This window comes from Bradysia coprophila, assembly GCF_014529535.1.
Source record: "Bradysia coprophila strain Holo2 chromosome IV unlocalized genomic scaffold, BU_Bcop_v1 contig_5, whole genome shotgun sequence".
NCBI lineage: Eukaryota > Metazoa > Arthropoda > Insecta > Diptera > Sciaridae > Bradysia > Bradysia coprophila.
This window is the reverse complement of record NW_023503374.1, coordinates 634,616-649,013: the sequence shown is the minus strand read 5'-3', so window position 1 is coordinate 649,013 and position 14,398 is coordinate 634,616. Positions and strand designations below refer to the sequence as shown.

The 14,398-nt window shown below is 35.3% G+C and overlaps 1 protein-coding gene and 1 long non-coding RNA gene across 2 annotated transcripts in view; one reads left to right on the top strand and one right to left on the bottom strand.

The window, feature by feature from the left end:
- Positions 1–14,398, bottom strand: part of LOC119071459 (putative uncharacterized protein DDB_G0271606) — a 212,140-nt gene that overhangs the window by 187,470 nt on the left and 10,272 nt on the right. The gene's annotated exons all lie outside the window — the stretch shown is intronic.
- On the top strand, positions 1,021–10,705 carry LOC119071464. The gene is made up of 4 exons (XR_005086659.1): positions 1,021–1,217; positions 2,444–2,579; positions 5,670–5,677; positions 10,661–10,705. It is a non-coding gene; the product is annotated as an uncharacterized LOC119071464 (long non-coding RNA).

Sequence of the window (14,398 nt, the reverse complement as noted above, 5' to 3'; positions counted from 1 at the left end):
ATGACGAAATTTTTCAGATTTCAAAAATGACAACGTCAAAAATGTCAATGTTAAAACTGTCACTTCACGACAGAAAATTTCGATGTGGTTTGACTCTTAGCGTTAGCGTTAGTGTGTGGCATTTAGCGTTAAAAAAATCTGACGTTGTCTAACCGTTGTCAGCCTGCTAGTCGGTCTTTTAAGCTCCAAAATTTAAAGAAACAAATCATTTGTTAATAAACTTAAATTTTCGATCACATTGTCAATAAAAATATTGTTTGTGTGAAGTAACTGAAGTGAACGACTTTCCGACAGCGTCAATCAATCCTGTTAAATAGTGCTAAAAGCCACAATCTGTTTAGAATTTAGTGATTTTACCATAGCTTCACAAAGCGACGTACTTATTCGAATTTCTTAATGAAGGATGAAATTTGAAAGTTTTGATGAAATTGTCATTTTTATACGATTAACAATGCTTAAGTACGAATCCACTTGATGTAAATACTACTATACGACTGCGGCAACGAAAATTATCTCTAATTGCATCAGGTATTGATTCATTTCCGTGTGGTGCGACGAGTAAAAGATATTATCATTTACCTGAAACGAAACAAATTAGCATGGTTAGCGTTTTGCAAAAATGAAAATATTTGTTGCTTAATGTTAAGTTTTTAATAATGAATCTTAGCACTATAGATCGTAGCAGTAACACTGAATTAACAAGCGTCAAGCGACGAAAGGAATTGTATACTAGTTGTTTTTGTGGACTTACTTCAATCGGGCATTTGAAACTATTAATCGAAAAGTCCTTTTGCGGAAATTAGAATGTTATCGAATCAGAGGATCTGAACTGGCTTGGCTCGCTGACTACCTGACTGATAGATATCAAACTACGAAGTTTGACAACACTATATCATCACCACTACTAAACGAGGCAGGTCTTCCTCAAGGATCGGTACTTTCATCGATTTTGTTCTCTCTGTTACTGCCAGCAGTGACAAACAGATCACGCTAAAATATACAACATCGCTACCTCAACGATCTTCACGGCAATCAAACGTCAACCTGGATGATTCTTTCTTTTTCGGTAGAAATTTCCGGACGAGCAGATGTATTTAGTAAAAATACAGAACGATCTATAATTTGTTGCTTATTTTAAAGTTCATCCGCAAGAGTAAAGCCGCCATAGAATTGTTTAACGTTGTCAAGTGTAGCAAGATACAAGTCGTAAGTTTTAAGTAGTTTACATGATCCTGTAAACGTAACCTAACTTTGTGTACAATTTACTCGATAGAAATTTGTAGCTGTAAGGACTGCTATCTGAACAAATGTTTTACGAATAAAACTGGACAGATGGTATCTACTGCTCACTTATTTATTTCTTGTCACACATCGACCAACAAACTCGAATCAAAATCCCTCGCGCCAACAACACTACAAATTTGACTTTTTCGTCTCGTTGGTCGGGGAAGTTTGGAAGAAAGGGTTGGTTCGACGAAATGTTTCAGAATCAAAAGAGGAATCGTCAACAGTCCGTCCAATCACCGAAAGAAGCACAAACGGTAAAAAATATACGAAACGCGGACGAAATTCCACAACAAACCGATTGTGGCCATCCCGTGACGCGTTTAATACATCCGTTTGAATCGAAGCTTGTGCCAATTGTGGCTCAGCAAATTTATGAACAACAATCAACCAAAGCGATGCTGAATTTCAAGACATCGAACATCGTGCAGAGACCGACGTCCGTGCAGAGACCGACTACTGTGCAGAGACCGACTTCCGTACAGAGACCGACTTCCGTACAGAGACCGACTACTGTGCAGAGACCGACTTTTGTGCAGAGACCGACTTTTGTGCAGAGACCGACTTCTGTGCAGCGACCGACTTATGTGCAGCGACCGACTTCTGTGCAGCGACTGACTTCTGTAAATTCGCCGACTTCTATGGAAACCCGAATCACCTCAGCTTCGATACAACAACGTACACCGAATCTGGATTCGCGAGCAACGGCTGCGTTAATTTATAAACAGACAATGAACCAATCGCTCACTGCAGTGTTTTCTGCGCCGGATGTAATGGAAGACAGTCATATAGACACTTCACGCAACAGGCCGTATATTTCATCACTAAGCCACCAACGGTCAGTCGCATCATCGTTGACAAAGCCACAAAGCTTATACGATTCAGTTCAACAAGCGATTTGGCTGGATACAAGCTTTGGGGATAGAGAAAGTTTCCATCGAGGAAAGAGTTCGATCGATGTAGACGCAACCACCGCTGGACCTACAATTGAGCTGGCAGTATTGAAAGGAGCTAAGACACTCACCCGCGAGAGCTTAGTGGAGGGGAGTGTTACTGCCAGCAGTGACAAACAGATCACGCTAAAATATACAACATCGCTACCTCAACGATCTTCACGGCAATCAAACGTCAACCTGGATGATTCTTTCTTTTTCGGTAGAAATTTCCGGACGAGCAGATGTATTTAGTAAAAATACAGAACGATCTATAATTTGTTGCTTATTTTAAAGTTCATCCGCAAGAGTAAAGCCGCCATAGAATTGTTTAACGTTGTCAAGTGTAGCAAGATACAAGTCGTAAGTTTTAAGTAGTTTACATGATCCTGTAAACGTAACCTAACTTTGTGTACAATTTACTCGATAGAAATTTGTAGCTGTAAGGACTGCTATCTGAACAAATGTTTTACGAATAAAACTGGACAGATGGTATCTACTGCTCACTTATTTATTTCTTGCCACACATCGACCAACAAACTCGAATCAAAATCCCTCGCGCCAACAACACTCTCTGTTCATCAACGATATGAAATCGGTCTTTAAGGAAAGTAAAATTAACCTGTTCGCTAATGATATTGCGATTTATGTTGTAGAGAAGGATGCGGACGAGATGATTGAAAAGATGAACTGCGAGCTCGGAGATTTCAAAGAGTGGTTAAATGGCAATAAGTTAAAGTTGAACGCTAAGAAGACTCAGTTCATGTTTCTAGGCCATAAGAAGGTCGAGAGTGTGAACCAAATAAAGATCGGAGAGGCTGTGATCGATCGAGTGAGTGAAATCAAATAACTCAGTTGTAAGATCGATGATCAATTGAACTTCAATGCCAACTGTGATTATGTACCTATGTAAAAAAATGGCGAAGAAAGTGAACTTTTTCGGTCGAATTTCCAAGTGTCTCGATAAAGCTACTTTTAGTTTACAGCACAATAATCGCGCCACACATAACGTACTGCACGACCATTTTGTTTTTGTCTGAAAAGTCGCACGTCTATCGAATGCAAAAGCTGCAAAACAAGTGCATGAGAATTATACTCAAAAAACGGAGGCGAACGCACATCAGGGATATGCTGAACGATCTGAAATTTCTATCAGTTGAACAAATGATTGCGAGTGACGTTATGGTTGTCATCCACAAAGTACAGAACGGCCCACTTCCACGGTACCTGACTGTTTTCAATCCAATGAAGGAAGGACGTACATTCTCCGTAACCGGACAACCTTCGGCTACCATTGTTCCGGAAAAGCTCTACCCAGAATAGTCTGATGTACCATGGTGTGAAGCTATATAATGAAGTGCCAAGTGATATTGTATGGAATTTGTTAAAATGAAATCCCAACAAAAATCTTTTCGAGAAAAGTGTGACGCAGTTTTTCTAAAATTTCTAAAATGAATGATATCGCTAGAGTTGATGCTTTCAGCGTCGTTACGCAAAAATTAAATTTTACACCCAATTAGTTCAAACAAGCTGGCTTAGTTTTTCTGATCATCTACCAAATGGTTTTGAATAGACAAAAAAAAACTGTGTTGCAAAGCAGATTATCAGGACCAGCAAGAAGATTTATCTGCCAATTGCGACGCAGATTTTTTTGGTTACATTTTTGTTGTTTCCAGTCCATTTTTTTTTTTGTTAAAAATAATTTGGCAGATGATGAGATAAAGCTAAGCCAGCTTGTTTGAACTAATTGGGTGTAAAATTTATTTTTTGCGTAACGAAGCTGAAAGCGTCAACTCTAGCGATATCATTCATTTTAGAAATTGTACCTCAAAGACTGCGTCGCGTTCTCGAAGAGATTTTTGTTGGGATATCAGTCGTTTTAGAAGTGTAGTCAACACTGCTTTTTAGATCAGTTCTAATTAAAAAGTTTGACGAAATTCGAAAATTTGACGAAACTAAAAAATTTGACGAAATTCGAAAATTTGACGAAAATCGAAAATTTGACGAAATTCGAAAATATGTATATGACGAAATTCCAAAATTTGACGAAATTAGAAAATTTGACGAAAATCAGCTACCCGAAAGTGACCAAATATTTCCAGCTGCCCAACATACCCTGAAAGTGACCAAATTTTTCTAATTGCCCACCATGTAAACCATAATATTCATAAACTTTGAATTTTGAAATTTCGACCGAATTACAACAAACTTCACAACAATCATAACAACACTATCATCACAACACTATCAACACGAAGTGGCTGTACATTTTTATATGAAGGAAATTATTCCATCGATAGACCATCGATAGATAGATAGACATATAGATAGACAGAAACATACAGAGTAAGTTGAAAGATTTTGATTGTTTGGAGAATGCCATTTTTCATGTGTTTGTACTGAAAATGACGACTTGGAAAAAGCAATATCTCCGGTTCCCGAGCACTTTGGTAGGCGTGTGATAGCTCATTTTGTTTGTATTTCCGATGAGAATGTTTTTAAAATAATTTGGTTACGATATTGGACATTTTGGCAAAAGTAGAAATCTCGCGCCGCGTCTCAAAAAATTTTCTTCGTTCTTTTTTTGGAAGTTAGACTGCGTCAAGTCCTCCGCTATCGCTCCGGACATGATATTGTTTTGATTTATATTGTAAAATTGTATCGTGATTTGAGTAGTTGTTACAACTAATAAAGCAAACTAAACTAAACTAAAGTGAAACATAGAGCCAACTGTGATTCCTTCCGCCTCCGAATGTTTTGTTTGATAATGCTAGTGGTAGTGTTATGAATGGAATTTAGCGAGTTCCTTTTAGTATTTACAACATACAACGAACTAGATCTATTACACAAAAACTGAAAAAAATTGCAAACTTCTTCAATCTCGAATCTTCACATTTGCTGATTAAATTTAATTAAAACTAATTTTGATCGATGATTAATGCATGTAAAGCCAGTTGATCGTCTGCATGATGCATTAATTTCATTGTTTTATATATATTTCAATGCTTCATTTTTAATTACAAAAGCATATGCTTCCCACAACAAACTAAGTATACGCTGCACGTTTTTGTATAAAAAAATGAATTCATATGTTTATTCTTCGTCTTTTTTTTATATAAATTTGATATTAATCATTGTTATGGCATATCATAAGATTAATTAAATAGCTGCTTAGTTGCCTCTTTTTATATTTCTTGCAATCAGTAATAATTACATTGCAGGTATGTCTTTGTGGTCTCGGGGTATGCGTTCATTTTTTTTAATAGTTTTAAAAATACAATTTTATATCTACAATATAATCTGAGGCCCTGGTAGCATATGGATATGAGTAAAAAAAAATAATTTCACCACAAAAAATTACGAAACAATCTACCAGCCGTAAATCGAATCCAAACAAAAATTTTCTACTTAAAATCATGGTCTTCTGCGCAAGTTTCACACACAACGAAAAAGAAAAGGTTGTACGAACACAGTAAATTTTTTTGTACAAATACAGTCATGGCGATGTGTATAAAAATCAAATCGCAACAAACTTAAAAATGGTGTTAAGGACCCATGGCAAGGTCGCTGATGATAATAAACCAACGCGATAGTTTTTAAGCTGCAAATTTCTGATGATTTTATAGAAAAAACCCTCTTTTCTCTTGTTCAACATTTGAGATTTAATGTTTTTAGAGTGTTAATCAACCATACGATTAGTAACAACCAATAAGTCCAGAAAAAGTTGACTATTCAACATCGACTCGACTGAGAGTGCTATGGCTAAGTAAAATGTAAAACTCAGCAATGAATCAGTGTATTTATTCGGTCTAATATGTCCGATTATCATTGTTGGGATTCGGTGTGGTTTTTTTTTTTTGGTTTATTCAGAGCCAACTTTGAATGCTTTACATCTAAATTTAAAAAATATTTTTCGCTTTATATGACTCACGTCGACAAATTTAGCTCTTTCGCACATATGATGTTGATGTCTTACATAGCAAAAAAAAATTGAAGCTTTTAATGTGTGGTGTAAGATGGTCGTTGCGATTGTATTTTATATTATGAGTGATTATAAAACGGTGAGGTGTAACGAATTGAATGCGGGAAAAGAGGAAGATATAAATGGACGATGATGAGATTTTAGTTTTGTGATTTTATTTCGTTTGGTTAGAAAAATGGTTTGTTTTAAAAACGCAAATGTGTTCGCGCTATGCTAGACATTATACCGATGAAATTAGTTATAGGAATTATAGATTCATGTCGATGCAATTGCCGACAGTTTTAATTCTTGTCTAAGCCATGAATAGTTATTCATGCAACCTAGTTATAAATGCTTTTTATCACATACGCGCGGTGCTCGGCTGTCAAAATTACTTAACTAGAAGAATAATTCAAAAATTACACTTCAGGTCTATGTTGTTGTCTCGTTTTCGCTTACGTAATAATAGTATATTTCAACATACCCCAATACACACAAGATGTGTGTGCACGCGCGGGCGAAGCCCAAGCGAAAACACACCTCGAGTGTGTATTGGGGTATTTTGAAAGATATTTTTCTGTAATAGTGAGAGTGTGTTGGTGCATTCCTTTCCAACAGTTACTTTTCTTTACGACCGTTTACTTTCCCTACCGACCAAATCATATGATAGCTCACCAATACTCTCACGTATACAGAAAAATAGAGTGACAAGTGTGAAATATATATTAGATTCAGATGTATAGAATACACATCGTGTGCCATACATACAACGATTTTGTCGCAAAGAAACCAACAAAAGCTCTAATTTTCGCCACCGAGTTGAGAAAATATTATTTTGCGTTACAAGTGATTAAAAGTAGAATTACTAGATATAAGCCTGTCCTATCGAGGCGAAGCCGACTAGGGTACGCTTACAACGTGTCCTGGAAAATTCCGCTTTCATCAAAAGTTACGAGCGCCGTTTTTTGTGCCTTAAGGATCACAATCAGACGAAACAACATCAGCATCACGTACACTCAATTGCGACCTAAAAAGTTTGTATGGAATTCCATTGTAGGCTGCTCTCTCCGGCAGACGAGGTTACTTTTTCGGCCGTAAATACGTTTGTCTGAGAAGACCTGGCAATAGTCGACATTCATTAAGGGATGAAACAGAAATTCTTTTTTATTTAATTGATTTAATTAATTTTCACTATTTACACCCGATTTGTCGATTGAAATACAATTATTTTTGATAATACTGAAATTCAAAACTAATTGACATCTTTCTTGACATTTTTCACTGACGAGTTAATTCTTCACGATCAAAATCGGCCTTGAAGAATAGATCAGTGTCAAATAACAGTTTCTTCTCTCAAATTAGTGTCAAATGAGTTGTCAATTTCACAAAGCTAACCTCAAACAATGACAGTAACACATACATTTTTGTAAAATTGGTTAGGTTTGTGAAAATGACACTCATTTTACATCTCAAATGACATTGACAATGATCTATTGTGCTACTACTCATCGGTTATTAAACTTATTTGAGTGAAATTTCCTTTGCTGCTTACGCAGTTTTAATAACGTAGAAATTTCAACGGAATTGTCGAATTCGATGCAGTATGATACAATTACCAAATCTTTATCGATTTATAGACAAGCCAGATCACAGGCGATAACTAATTATACTAAAAATATAAATACATTTTCGATGTTAGAGTTCAAACGAGCCATCAGAACAGTCGGAGCGTTTGCTGCGACTGAGCCCCGTACAAACCCGTATATCTATTGCGAACGTGACCCTAGTGCGTCTGTCACCCTACTTTGACCGTAAGCCTATGCGCCGGTTAAAGTAGTTAAAGTAAAATTATTATGTAATGTGTACATCTTAGAAATTGCGCATAGCGCAATTACGAAGCCCCGTACGACGTTCCTTTCAAATAAAACAAAAATTTCAAATAACCCTAAAATTTTAAATTATTGAGTATAAATACACATAGGGCCTAGTATCGGCCTCAGTCCGAGGATCCAATTTTTTTTTTTCAACTACATTCTATTCGGCCTTTGATTACCTTCCAAATGAAACAAAAAATACGAAAAACGGATGAAATTTGCTCGAGTTATATGTAAAATACACATAGGGCCCTAGTAGCGGCCTTAGTCCGAGGACCCAAATTTAATTTTTTTTCAACAACATTCTATTCGGCCTTTGATTACATTTCAAATGAAACAAAAATTACGAAAAACGGATGAAATTTGCTCGAGTTATATGTAAAATACACATAGGGCCCTAGTAGCGGGCTTAGTCCAGGGACCCAATTTTTTTTTTTCAACAACATTCTATTCGGTGTTCGATTATCTTTCAAATGAAACAAAAATTACAAAAAACGGATGAAATTTACTCGAGTTGTATGTAAAATACGCATAGGGCCCTAGTAGCGGCCTTAGTCCGAGGACCCAAATTTAATTTTTTTTCAACAACATTCTATTCGGCCTTTGATTACCTTCCAAATGAAACAAAAATTACGAAAAACGGATGAAATTTGCTCGAGTTATATGTAAAATACACATAGGGCCCTAGTAGCGGCCTTAGTCCGAGGACCCAAATTTAATTTTTTTTTCAACAACATTCTATTCGGCCTTTGATTACCTTTCAAATGAAACAAAAATTACGAAAAACGGATGAAATTTGCTCGAGTTATATGTAAAATACACATAGGGCCCTAGTAGCGGCCTTAGTCCAAGGACCCAAATTTAATTTTTTTCAACAACATTCTATTCGGTGTTCGATTATCTTTCAAATGAAACAAAAATTACGAAAAACGGATGAAATTTACTTGAGTTCTATGTAAAATACACATAGGGCCCTAGTAGCTTTTCACTTCTAAGGCCCTAACTCACGGTCCACTCACCCGATTTTAAAAAACTTTTTTTTCCTGGATTGGTATTGACAATACCTATCATTTGCCGTGTTATTTACATTTCCATCGTTTATTTTGCCATAAATATCACCAAAAGACCTTAAATCACTTAGGTGGCCCTAACTCACGAAGCGCCGACCCGAATATGCCCATCTTCGAACTTAGCCTCACTATTTTGACTATCTTTCAGGGAAAAAAAAAATTTTGAAATCGGATTTGATTTACTCAAGATATCGACGTGACGGACAGACGGACAGACGGACAGACGGCCCAAATTTTTATTGCGGATTCGTCATCTATAAACATAGGCAAACACTTTGCACTTACCGTCTGCTTCGAATTCCATCAATTACACACGGCATCGTAATCCTATAAGCCCCTTCGTACTTCGTACGGGGCTAAAAACGTCAAATACAGTCATTGCAAGAAGGTAAAGACTATGTCCACGTCACAATTTGAAAACGAATATTCTTCACCATAATCAAATCAGTTGTTATCAACTGAAATTGTCTGTTTTGAGTAATGAACCATACTAATCAAATATTCATAAAACTAAACCACCAACGCCGATATAACAAAACAAAATCGTTTCGGCTAGACAGTATCGGTCTTGTTATCTATTTAAAAAGAAATAATAATTTGTTTTATGTAAAAGCAAATATCTTCTACGAAAAAAAAATATTTTTTTTTAATTTCTGAGACATGATACGTGTCGCACCACCAGCACATACTATTACGTATAGCTTCGAATTCCACGATGTAATCTTTTTCGCAAAAATGCAGAGAGATGCTAATATTACGACTGGGTCGTTTCGAAGGACCTAGTCGTCATATTAGCATCTCTCTGCAAAAACGAAAATATATAAAATGAACAATAGATTACATTTGATGCGGCGGATCAATTTGTACTCGAGACAAACTCACGAGTGTATTTTAAGCAACGAGGTTTGGAAAATGTTACTTTGACAAGTGTAGAGTTTGAAAATCCGAGCCGAAGGCGAGATATGTAACTACACAAGTAAAAATAACACTTACTAAAGTGAGTTGCTTAATCCACACGAGTGATCTCAAACACAAAATTGATACATGGTTATGACAAATTTTCCGCGTAGGGCGTTTTTATCAACTAATTGAGTGCATCTGTAATTAGCTTGTAAATAAGAGGGTATTTACTTTAATTTTTTATACTCGATTTAGGTCGACTGTTCTGCCTGGTTAACTCGCATAGCTTTGACAACCGTCAATTTAATATAAGTTTTTGGTGAACCTTTTTTTTACGTATTGTTCACCATATGATATAAATTTGACATTGACATTGGTCCAATTGAAAAACTAATTATTTTACTGAAGTTCTGAGATGATCCGTCGAGTTAAAATTTAATTATTTGTGATAGTTGTCAAGATTATGCTATTTATAAGCAATATATTCAAATATATGCGATACGCTGGATATTCGCGTTTATATCTAACATAAAAGACTGAAGGAATTCCCGTAACATAATAATATAATATTCCAGGCCCTTTTGTTAGAAAAGATGGCTCCGTTCGCAAAAATGTACTGAAAGTTGATTTTCGAAAAAGAAAATTTGTTCCACAACTTTTCATTACCAATTATGTATGATAGTTGAAAAGCTCGAAAAACGTAAAGCGAGTTGACTGGCACAAGGATCATGAATTTAAGAATTCGTAACTTACAGTTGTCACCTTAAACGTTACGAATAGTATGGACATGGACCACTCTTAGCATTCAGGTGACAACTATCAAGTTGCGAATTCTATAATTCACGAGAATTGGCGCCCAGTTTCGTTTAGTTTTTACACTGTATTAGACACGACAAAAATATAAAATCATAAATTGATGTATTCTTTGTCTACCTAATTTTTTAAGTTTAATTTTAACGTTTATAAATTTGACAAAAAAAAAATTAATGAAATTATTCGAGATTATAATCACATTTGGTATTCTAGTTGTAGTTATAGTGTTTTATAGATTCGAATTACAGACCCACTTTATTAAAATTGTTAAATCTAAGGATTGGATGTTCCTAAGAGGATGTTCGTAATATTTTATAGTTGCATCTGCCGGCTGTCTGTCTTCCAAAATATATAATGAACGTTTTGAAGCTAGTCTATTCAACAGAATTGGCAATTTTGAAATTTTAATTAAATTCATATTAAAAGAAAGCAGCTGGCCGATAAAAATATGAATTTTTAATACATTTTTTTCAATTTCGAATATTATAGTTCTGATGGCAATAAATTGAATTGTTTTTGGCAAATTAAAAAGAATCACTCGCTTAGAATCAATTTTTCACCACCAAATCTGTTCAATCTCATTCAATTTTTTTTGTCGCGAATTTTGTTAAAATCGGTCTCAGTTTAAGAGGCATGGACGCTTAGACAAATTTGTAGCCTATATTTGTGCGTTTCGTATTTTATTTTGGATAATATCTTTTCACCAGAATCCTTGTTCAAAAGTGCACGACCACAATCGACCACTAATGTGTTAACCCATTTTCGAACTTGACCTTACTTTTGTCCATATCAAATTGGGGAAAAAAAAAGAATTTTCAAAAAAGGTTTTGATTTACTCAAGTTACAGGGGTTTCAAATCTGGGCCCTTGAAGTGAGGCCTAAGGCCGCTACTCGGCCCTAAGTGTTTTTTGCACATAAATCGAGTAAATCTTATGGGAAATTATATTCGACCAATATTTTTTGATCGACGACCATTGGAATTTTTCCTTTTACAAATATTTTAATTCTCGCTACCGTTATTATCATCAAATTTGTACCAATTAGATGGAAATATTGGTAAATGCAATTATTTTTAACGCTCAACCCAAAACTAATAACGTTCGATTATTACCATCCAAATCTTATTCGATTTTGCTAGTTTTTGTTTCATTTGAGAGATAATTGAATGCCGAGTATAATGGTGTCAAAAAAGTTTCAATTTTGGGCCCTTGGACTAAACAAAATTTTTGCACATTGCTCGAGTAAATCTCATCCGAATTTGCTAGCTTTTGTTTTATATGGAAGGTAATTGAATACCAAAAAGAATGTGGTGAAAAAAGTTTCAAAGTTACTCGGCCGTAAGTGTATTTTGCACATAAATCGAGTAAATCTCATCCGATTTTGCTAGTTTTTGTTTCATTTGAGAGGTAATTGAATACCGAATGGAAAGTTGGCAAAAAATTTTGGGTCTCTAAAATAATGTCGTAAATTGTTGGTTTTATTTGAGAAGTACTTCGTACGGGCTTTTGTTGCGCAATTTTAAAGATGAACACTTACAGTTAATTTGCAAAAATAGGCAATAATGTCAAGTACGCAATAAGGTTACGGAAACATTTTGATAACGGACGAATAAGGGTTACGGGCTTATTAGGGCTACGCACGTATAATGGTTTCGGGCAAAATAGGTTTACGGGTCGTACGGGGCTCAGTCGCAGCAAACGCTGCGACTGTTCTGATGGATTTGTTTATAAAAACGTTTATAGACATTTTTTTGTCAGGTGTCGGGGCCGAAAATGAGGTAGTTTCGAGATTTTTCTCGGGTCTCGGGTTGAAAATTTTTTGAGTATAAGACATATACATTAGGGTCAAACCATCATTGTTCGTGAAGTTCTTAAGTAAGGCAATTTTAAGAACTTTTGACATTTCTCCCATGTATTTTATGTCAAAAATCTACGAAATCGACATACTTACATTCTTTACAAACCATAATGGTTTGCCCCCATTAGTGTAAGTTTTTAATTGGTGTTTTCATCGGTCGGTCCTATGAACATTGCACACACAGTACAGAAATAATATATTCTTTAAGAATAATAATTTAACCACATGCAGTTCTCTCACATTTGCAAGCAGACACTTCAATTCATTGATATACAAATTAAAACCTTGTTTTTTAGAGTATAGATCGTGTCTGAATAAATTTATCGAAAGAACTGATAAACTGTTGCATTTTTTTAAAACAATTGTTGATAGGTCGTTTTGTCACTTAATTTGCATTTGTTCGGTTGATTATCAAAATGAATACATTTGATTTAAAAGAGTATACAAATTGCAAAAGCATAGGATGATCGTAATGTGAACCAAGCCAAAGCGAATAGGGACAATTAGTGGTTTTTGTTCAAAAGAAATTTTCCACAATTTCACTAATTTCACGGCATTAGTGTGGTCGAAATTCAAAATGGAAAGTGCTCCACTTTCATACAAGGAAGCATCGAAATTTAATTTTAGGTTCATTTTTTCATTGACTCGTTCATTTGAAATTCAAATTTTAGGCACACTTACGGCGTGAATTTGAGAATAGATATTTAATCCACAGCTTAAAGCCTACTGATAACATTGTAATATTTGATAAGCAAAGTTCAAATTGAATTAAGAAATGTCGTCAAGCATGCATGGCGGTATATTTATGCAACCAAGTTAATTATCTCATAAAGTGGTCGTCATTTATTGTATTAAGCTTCAACGATTCGTCCACATCTCTTTATTGTAATTTTGATAGAATATCATATGAATTGTAAATTAATGGGGAATGAATAAATAAACCGATTAATCTCAAGGAACAATTTTTAGCCCTTAGAATGATCCTAATAACGTAAGAATTTTTGACCATTAATTTATGAACTACGTTTTTCAGCAATTAATTTCATTTGGGTCTGTTAGGGGAACGCCGCCGTTTTTTTTTTCAATTACTTTCACACTTCACACTCCCTGCCCGAATGCGTCCAATTCTACACTAGTTCAGTTTCGCGGTTTGGTTCTTTATGTTAAAAAAAAGTCGAGGTTCGGGGAATCAGTTAGCTTCGGAAGCCCGAAGTTTGACAATTGCACCAAATATTTCCAATTTATTTAACTTGTTTATGTAACTCCAAATCACATAGCGGGTAAATTCTGAGCAGCTCAGCTATACATTTGGAGTCTGAGTTGTTACTTGACATTGAAATTGAGAAAATCACTACTAAACAACAAAAACTTGTAGTCTTGTATTTAAGGACCAGAATTGCAGTCGCCCCATTTTGTTGGGTTTCTAAAATATTGTAATTGCAAATTTCTATAACCTATCCCTTGAAACCAACTCTCTATCTCAGAGAGTTATACTCGGAGGTCGAAACAGCACCTTTGCTTCAAGTTTATTCACTAAACGTGAACCATGGGTAAGGAAAAAGCGAAGAGCTTTGTTTGTTTTGTTTCGCATTTTCACTGGTAGGTAGAGTAGACTTTGTCTATAGGCATTTCAGCTGGGGGTGATGGTGATTTCAGTAATTCCAAACGTCCTGGATAAGGACGCAACGATTTGATCTACACAGGATC